Source organism: Notamacropus eugenii, chromosome 6 (assembly GCF_028372415.1).
Source record: "Notamacropus eugenii isolate mMacEug1 chromosome 6, mMacEug1.pri_v2, whole genome shotgun sequence".
NCBI lineage: Eukaryota > Metazoa > Chordata > Mammalia > Diprotodontia > Macropodidae > Notamacropus > Notamacropus eugenii.
In genome coordinates this window covers 253,707-261,775 of record NC_092877.1, presented here as the reverse complement: position 1 = coordinate 261,775, position 8,069 = coordinate 253,707, and the positions used below count along the sequence as shown (strand labels likewise).

The following is an 8,069-nucleotide window of genomic DNA, read 5'->3' as shown; positions in this document are numbered from 1 at the left end:
TACAGCAGATAGAGAAGAGGACATGAAAGCTCAGATTGTAGGGATATGTCCCTAAAATCCTCAGTAAACCTAGTGGGGTCTTCTGAATATCTCCCCAGTTTCTATATGACCAGAATGAGGTCGGAAATGGAGAATGGGCCATGCACTCTCATTGTTCCACTAGAGGTGGACAATTTCCTCTGGGGGAAAAGTCCTTGAAGAGGCTGTGGACATACAGTTTGGTTAGAGAGATAGGAAGTCCCACTTCTTGTGAGGGTGGAGCTGAGGAATTCTGGCTGAAATAGATTAGGCTGCAAGGCTGAGGGATCAGGCTGACAAGGGGAACTATCAGCTGGCACCTGAGCAGGGGAAGTGGTCAGAGGGGGAGATGCTCCAGAGACTACTGTGGGGGTGGGGTCTGAGGCCTGAGCGGCCTCCAGGCGAGGTGCTGAAAACAGAAGCACCTCAGCAAGGACAGTGGCTTGGGAGAGGGGGGGCGCTGAATCCCTTGGGGGCTATAAGAAAGGTGTTATCCAAAATGTGCAATTGACTCCCAGTGCCCCTTTGAGGAGCAGCTCCAGGTATGAACATCTTACAATCTTTCCTGAGAACAGCATTCTGAGACACCTCAACAAAGGTCATTATATAGGAAATTTGTATTCATTTTCCTTCTTTGCAACAGTATAATTCTAACTGCAAAAGAATATAAATGTTTAAAGTCCCAAAAATGGGCCATGCTTTGTGGTCTTCTAGATGGTACTCAGGACAAACAGTGTTACAAAAGAACATGATCTTTTCCTTTTTAAATTCTTTAAAGAAACTAAATTTTTCCCAATTTTGTAAAAGACAAACCAAAGACAAACATTTGGGAATGGCAAAGGAGTGACCTATTGTAGGTGTGGAGGCTGGAAGCCCCTTCCTCCGTGAAGGAAGATTTGGGAGTAAGCCTCAAAAAACAAGCATAACAAACCAAAACAAAACAACCACAAAAGGATATCTTGAAGTTTTTCCCATTCCCTGTCACCAAAAATATTGAAAGAATCTGAAGCACACTTCAAAATAGGGCCTCTGTCCCTGTCCTCCATGACTTAGAAAGTGCACCCAGTTCCATGGCTTCCAACATAACCACTTGACAGAAAATCTGTACCACACATTTTCCTAGTGGCCTAACCTAACAGAACCTGACAGATCAGACCCGAAAAGCATTTCCAAGGTACCTAGAGAGAGAGAAGGGAATGAGGAGAGGGCGAAGCTTACATACCTTCCAGTCGTGCCTAGAGAAGAACTTGAGATTAGTAGTGCTTCCTGGTCAGGGAATCATATGTTGAGGTTCAGGGTGCTGGGGACCCCCAAAATACCTACACGTCGGTCCTTCTGAATGAATTTGACTCAAGACTTCTTCTAGCCGAAGTTAAAAAAAAGGTTTATTAAAGGTTTGCCATATTGGGTGGACTCTTAAGGTGCCTAAACATTGTGACGCTTGTATTGACAGGTGGGTCAGTTAAAATCTCAGCTAGACCGAGTCCGAGTTGGATTGAATCTGAACCTATATATTCTCTTCATTGATCAATTTTGTCAAGATTTTGCATAAAAAGCTTTATTTGGTAATTTTACATTAACAATATCAAGTACTTGTCAAGGTGTCTATATATTTATATTTGTTCTAGGCAAAAAAGTCAAATTGTTTATGACTATTGAGGAAACATGTCAGTTTCACTTGGAGAAATATTGAATTAAGATATCTAGATCTATAATCTCTGTCTACATAAACACACTTGTGAACAGATGTATACACCCATGTAAGTGTATAATATGTAGATCTATACCTATCTGTTGATATATTTATATTATATATAAATAGCTATAAATGGAAATGTTTTACATATAAAGATATTTACAAAATAAAGAGGTAAGACAACTTCTTAGCTATGTATAGGTATTTAAATAAATACACGTATTATATTAAAAAAATCCATTTAAACACAGATGATAACTAGATAGATATACTTAGATAATGATAAAATATAAATATTAGTGTAGATGCAGATGTAGAAAGAGACAATCATAGATAATATAGAAATAGAGATAGAAATCATATAGAGAAGGAAAGGAGACATAAGGTCATAGTGGTCACAAATACATTCTTGAGTGAATAACAGAAGTGATAGTTTTTAGTTAACATTAGACCATTGGATACGGTATGTAGCATAATAGATTTATCTAGCGCTCAGCACATATGATATAAAAAGTCTAAAGAACATGATAATAGGCTATAAGGTACTCCACCCATAAGTGTTATTTGAACAGAGTATATTCCAGTTGGAAAGCATCTAATAACATTGAATATCAAATGCTATAATTGAAACTAAGCCTAGAGAATATTTTATTGAACACCTTTAATTTTAAAAAGAAGAAATCAAAGTCCACAGATTTTAAAATTCACTGTTTCCACAGATGGAATATACAGAAAGAATGGCAACGACAAATTTCAGTAATGTGATAGGATTTATTCTCGTTGGATTTTCAGATGACCCCAACCTACAAGGGTTTCTGTTTGGGATTTTCTTCATAATCTATATCAGCATTCCTATAGGAAATGGAATCATCATTGTCATAACCAAGACTGATTGAGCTCTCCAAACACCAATGTATTTTTTCCTTGGGAACTTTTCCTTTTTGGAAATTTGTTACACCTCAGTCACCCTTCCCAAAATGCTGATGGTTCTTTGTACCAAGAATAGACATATTTCCTTCCTGGAATGTGCTGTATTTCTTTGTTTCTTTCTTATTTTTGGAATCACTGGGTGTTTTCTCTTGACTGTCATGGCCTATGATAGTTATTTGGCTATTTGCAAGGCTCTCTACTATCCTCTCATCATGAACCACAAAGTTTGCATCTTCTTGGTGATTTCTTCTTGAATTGATTCAATTCCTGGTCAGATAGGGCAGACATATCAAATTTTCTCTCTTCCCTTCTGTGGTTCTAACAAACTCAATCATGCTTTCTGCGACATCACTCCAGTACTGGAGGTGGCTTGTGGAGATAGCTCTGTGAATGAGTCTGCCATCTACACTGGTACTGTGCTCTTTGCCGTGGTTCCCTTTCTATTGATACTTACATCCCTCATCAAAATCATCACCAGCATCCTGAAATTACAATCAGCCAAGGGAAGGCATAAAGCCTTCTTCGCTTGTTCCTCCCATCTCATAACAGTTACATTGTTCTTTGGGTCTGGTATTATTATGTATTTGCGACCCAAGTCCAGCCATTTAACAGGAACAGATAAAATGCTTTCTCTTTTCTACCATATGGTGACCCCAGTGTTTAACCCCCTGATATACAGTCTGAGGAACAAGGATGTCATTGTAGCAATGAAAAAATTTCTACCTACTTAATCTTGTGAAACAAATAGCTAAATTTAATGGAGATTCTTTTTCTTTTCCACTTAATTTCCATTTAAATAGAACTACTTTCAGTTCTTTCTCTTACTTTTGTAATTTTTTATCATTTCCAGCTAAAAATCTCCAATTATGAAATACTTGATTCCTATTTCCAGAGTTGTCATATCAAAATGATAATTTCCTCCATCTTTAGTGCTTACCTAAAAAATACTCTCTTCTTGAAGAAAAAAATTAAGCCAAGATTAGTATTTTAATAATTTAAATGATATCATTTACAGTGTGCATGTAGTCAAGGTAATTATTGATTACTAAATGCTAGGCATTATACTACACTCTAGTGATACAAGGGAATGTCAAAAGACAGTGCATTCTAACAAAGAGCTCACAGATTAAGTAAAACATTCTGTTATGTGATGTCATATAATTATACTAGACAAATATACTAGAAACATCATTATTATCTGCCACTATTAACTCATTTTCTATTTTACATAAAAGGCCATTCTTTGAAATTTCCCTCTTTTTTCTTCTTGTCCTCATCTCACATCATTGAGACTTTTTTTGACATCCAGAACACCTGTGGCCCTCTCCCCTCCAGGCCCCCAGCCTCAGTCTTCCCAGGGAGTTTAACCAAGGCCCCAGGCACAGGCTTTAAGCCCTTGACTTCTCTTTTTACCTCCAGGTCTTCTCAGACCAAACCCACCTCAAATGATCAGTTTCTGCTTCCCATCCAGACTCCTCTGGCCTGTACCTAGAACTTCTCCTGCAAGTTTAAAGTTGCTCTTTGTAGACTTCAGAAAACTTAATAGCACTGCCTAATATCAAGTTGGAAGCTGAGTCAAGACGATGAACAGATAAATCATCTCCTTTCCTCAATGGACTTCTCTCTAGGAAATGTTCATATTCTTTTTTTTCTTTTTTTTTTTTAAGCCAAAGAAAACAAAGTTTATTAAAGATTCGCCTAATTGGGTTGCCTCTTAAGGAGCCTAAGTATTTGTAACGCTTGTATTCACAAGTGGTCCAGATAGAATCCCAGCTAGACAGAGTCTGAGCTGGATTAAATCTGAGCTCCTTCATGGAGGCAAGGAGGGACTTAAATACAGAAAAGAGTATAGGAGGGATGGGGGGGGGGGGGCTGGTAGTCCAGGGTGATGGGAGGAGGGGTTTAGAAAAGGTCTTGAGGAGAAGTCCGAGGAAGGAATCCAAGAAGGCTCAAAGACTGGAAACAGCTGGAGGCTATCAGGAGATAGCAGACAATGGAGGGTTTTGGGTGGGAAGCAGGTGGGGTAATCGAGAGATAACAGACAATGGTCAACAGATTTGAGTATGAAAAGCCAGGTTCTGTGGAGAGATACAAGGGGAGCTCAATTTAAATATGAAAGGCCAGGTTAAGTGAGGAGATTCCAGGGGAGCTCAAGGAAGTTCCTAGAGTCTGAACCCCATCATTCCCCCCTAAAACAAATTGAACCCAAATTCTTTTGGGGTAAAAGGCAAAGGTCTCAGTTTCTGAAACTTCTTCCTCTTGGCAATGGACGTAGAGCTGTCCCTGCCTCAATGGGTCCTGTTCAAGGGGTCAGACTTCAGAATCTGGGTGGTGCCAGGTCCAGTGGGCTGGAGACCTAGGTTTCAGACAGAGATTGGTATACAGCCTGGGCTGTCATCTGGAAGTTGATGGCTTACACCCTGGAAAGGACAAACCTGGCAAAGACGTTAGGCACACACACACCGAACAGGTACAAAAGGAGTATAAAGAAAAGACAATTTCCCTGGCATAAAAGATAATTTCTCTGGAGAGAATTAAAAATGACTGTGCCAAGGCCAAAACATAGAAGGGCATGTTTGATAGGGAAGTTTTTTGCTGTCAGATATCCCCTTTCTTTCCAGATTGCTCCACAGGTATGTAGAACAAGGAAAACATATTTTGAGTAAAGAAAAACATCAACTGGCCTGGGATCAGGTCCTAAGGAGTGGGTTAAGACTCCCAAAGCCTGTCCTCTCCTCTCATTAACATACAGAGTGAAAGGTTTTCCCCGACTGGGTAGGTCTAGTGATGTAGTGGTGGTCAAATTAGTTTTCAGATTCTCAAAAACTTTAGCCTGTTCCGAGTCAGTGCCCTGAGTAGGGCCATAAAGGAGTTGAACAATAAAACCAAAATTAGGCATCCAGAGTCTACAAAATCCAGTCATGCCTAAAAACACTCGAATTTGCTTCTTACTATCTGGACCAGGGATAGACAGGATTGTCCTTTTTCTCTCAGAGGTCAAGGAGAGAGAGGTGGGTGTGAGTTCATGGCCCAGATACCTTATGGACTGGCATGCTATCTGGATTTTGTTCAAAGAGACTGTATAGCCTCGAATGCCAAAGAAATTAAGGGCTTCTGTGGCAGCAGCCAAAGAACCTGCTTGTGTGGGGCTACAAATAAGAATATCACGCACATACTGAATTAAGCTACTGCATGATAGTTTCAGGTGCCTTAAATCCCTTCCCAAAGCCTGGCCAAATAAATGAGGGTTATCTCGAAAGCTTTGGGGCAAAACTCTCTGTGTTAGCTTATATGGACTTGATTCCCCAGGAAAAGTACATTCAAAGGCAAAAACATATTCTCCATTAGGCTTTTTAGTGGGAAGGGTTGCAGTGTTGCATGGAGATGGACAAGGGACAAAGATTCTATACTTAAGGAATTTTTCAATTAAAGGTTGTAGTCCTTCCCAGGTCTCAGGCTTAATCAGATACTGGCTGAGATGGGGGAGCACTTTAGCATCTGCGAGACTAACAATGGCTGGGATGGCAGAAGTAGCTCTCTCTGGAATTCCAGGGTCCCAAATATTTGGCCTGACTGTCTCCCACACTCTCAAGCAAACCCGGGAAGATATAGTGAACAGAGGCAAAAGGGAGATGGGAGGTTTAACTAGAGAAAATTGACTTCCCAATTTCACCATCAGGTCCCTTCCCAACAAGCGGGCAGGATCAGAGGAGGGCACAAGGAAGGAGTATTTAAACAATAGATTCTCAAGTAGGCTGGGGAAGGGATATGTCTGGAGACATTCCTTAGTTTCCCCTTCAATGCCTATGACCCAAGGGGTGAAGGGACAGGTAGGGCCAGAGTGATTGGTTAAAGCAGAGAACTTAGCCATGTTAAAGTGGGTAACCTTACCTTCAGCCTTCGTTTTTGCCCAGGGCTTGGTGAGAGAGGTGGAGAAAGTGGGAGCACTGCCAGTACCCAGGCTTTCCCATTGTTCCAAGTCTTGAGAAGACTGGAGTACAGGGTACTGGAGGGCGGCTCCACCACTTTTCCAACCTGAGGGACAATCTTTCCTCCAATGTCCCTCCTGGTCACATAGGTACGGTTCCACAGGCATTGGTTCCTGGGGCTCCCTCTGGGGGGGTGCCCTGGAGCAGCACTCCTTGGACCAGTGACCCTCTTTGTGGCAAGGAAAGTAGGTTTCCCCACTGCCTAAGTAGCCAGGCTTCCTCCAAGGGGGTGTCCTGCAGGGGTGCTCCTTGGGTCTTTTCCTGGCCAAGGCAGCAGCCAAGAATTGAGCATGCTCCCTGGCCTTGACCCTTCTCCTTCTTTCTCTTTCCTCTGCTCAACGAGGTCTCTGTTGTTAAAGACATCTCCAGTAACTGGGCCTGAGGTGTTTGAGGTCCCATTGCCAATTTCTGCAGTTTCCTCCTAATATCTGGGGCAGACTGATTAATAAAATACATCCTAAGGATTACTTCCCCTTCTATGGAATCAGGATACAAATTTGTATGCTTTTTAATAGCTTCTACTAGCCGGTTTTGAAAAAGGGCAGGGTTTTCCTTTTCTCCCTGAGTAATTTCCCTAATTTTTTGAAAATTTACTTGTTTTTGAAATGCAGTTTTCAGGCCATCTAACAGGCAAATTACCATAAAGTCTCTCTTTTCCCTGTCCTCACTCTTTTGATAGTTCCATCTGGGGTCACTCGTGGGAACAGCAGCTGTTTCTGGGGAGTATTTTATGGGATTATTGCTAGCCATATGATCCCCAAACTTTTGGGCATGTTCCCAAATTTTCCCCTTCTCCTGAATGGTACAACGGACAGAGAAAAGAATATGCAGATCCTTCCAAGAAAGTTCAAACTGTAGGGATACTTCCCTAAAACCCTTAGTGAACCTAGTGGGGTCTTCCAAGTATCTCCCCAGTTTCTCTTTAATCTGGGTGAGATCTGAAAGAGAGAATGGAACACGAATCCTGGTTGTCCCACTGGGTGGGGTAGGCACTTCTCTCAAGGGAAACAGCCCTGACAGCCCAGTGGGGACAGGGGCTTGTGGAGGAAGATAGGAAGTCCCACTGCTTGTGAGGGAGGGGCTGGGGAATGCCTGCTGAACTTGATTAGGCTGCAGGGGCAGGGGATCTGGCTGACAAGGGGAAAGATCCGCTGGTATCTGAGGAAGAGTAGGGATCAAAGGGGGAGATGCCTCAGAGAATGCCATGGAAGCGGGGCCTAAGGCCTGAGTGAATATTGCCCCAGTGAGAGGAGCTGCAAAGTGGGGTACCCCAGCAAGGCCCATAGTTGGGGACTGAGGTAGAGTCCCCAAGAAGGGGTGGGTTACAGGCAGTGATACTGTAGAGACTGCCATGGGGATGGGGTCTGTGGTCTGAGTGAATGTTGTCCCAGTGAGGGGGGCTGCAGAGGGAGTCACCTCAGCAAGCCCGTGGCTGG

The 8,069-nt window shown here is 42.2% G+C and overlaps 1 pseudogene; it reads left to right on the top strand.

Moving 5' to 3' along the window:
• The first annotated feature begins 2,430 nt into the window (after positions 1-2,430).
• Positions 2,431-3,375, top strand: LOC140511464 (olfactory receptor 10AG1-like; annotated as a pseudogene).
• The last annotated feature ends 4,694 nt before the right edge of the window (positions 3,376-8,069 follow it).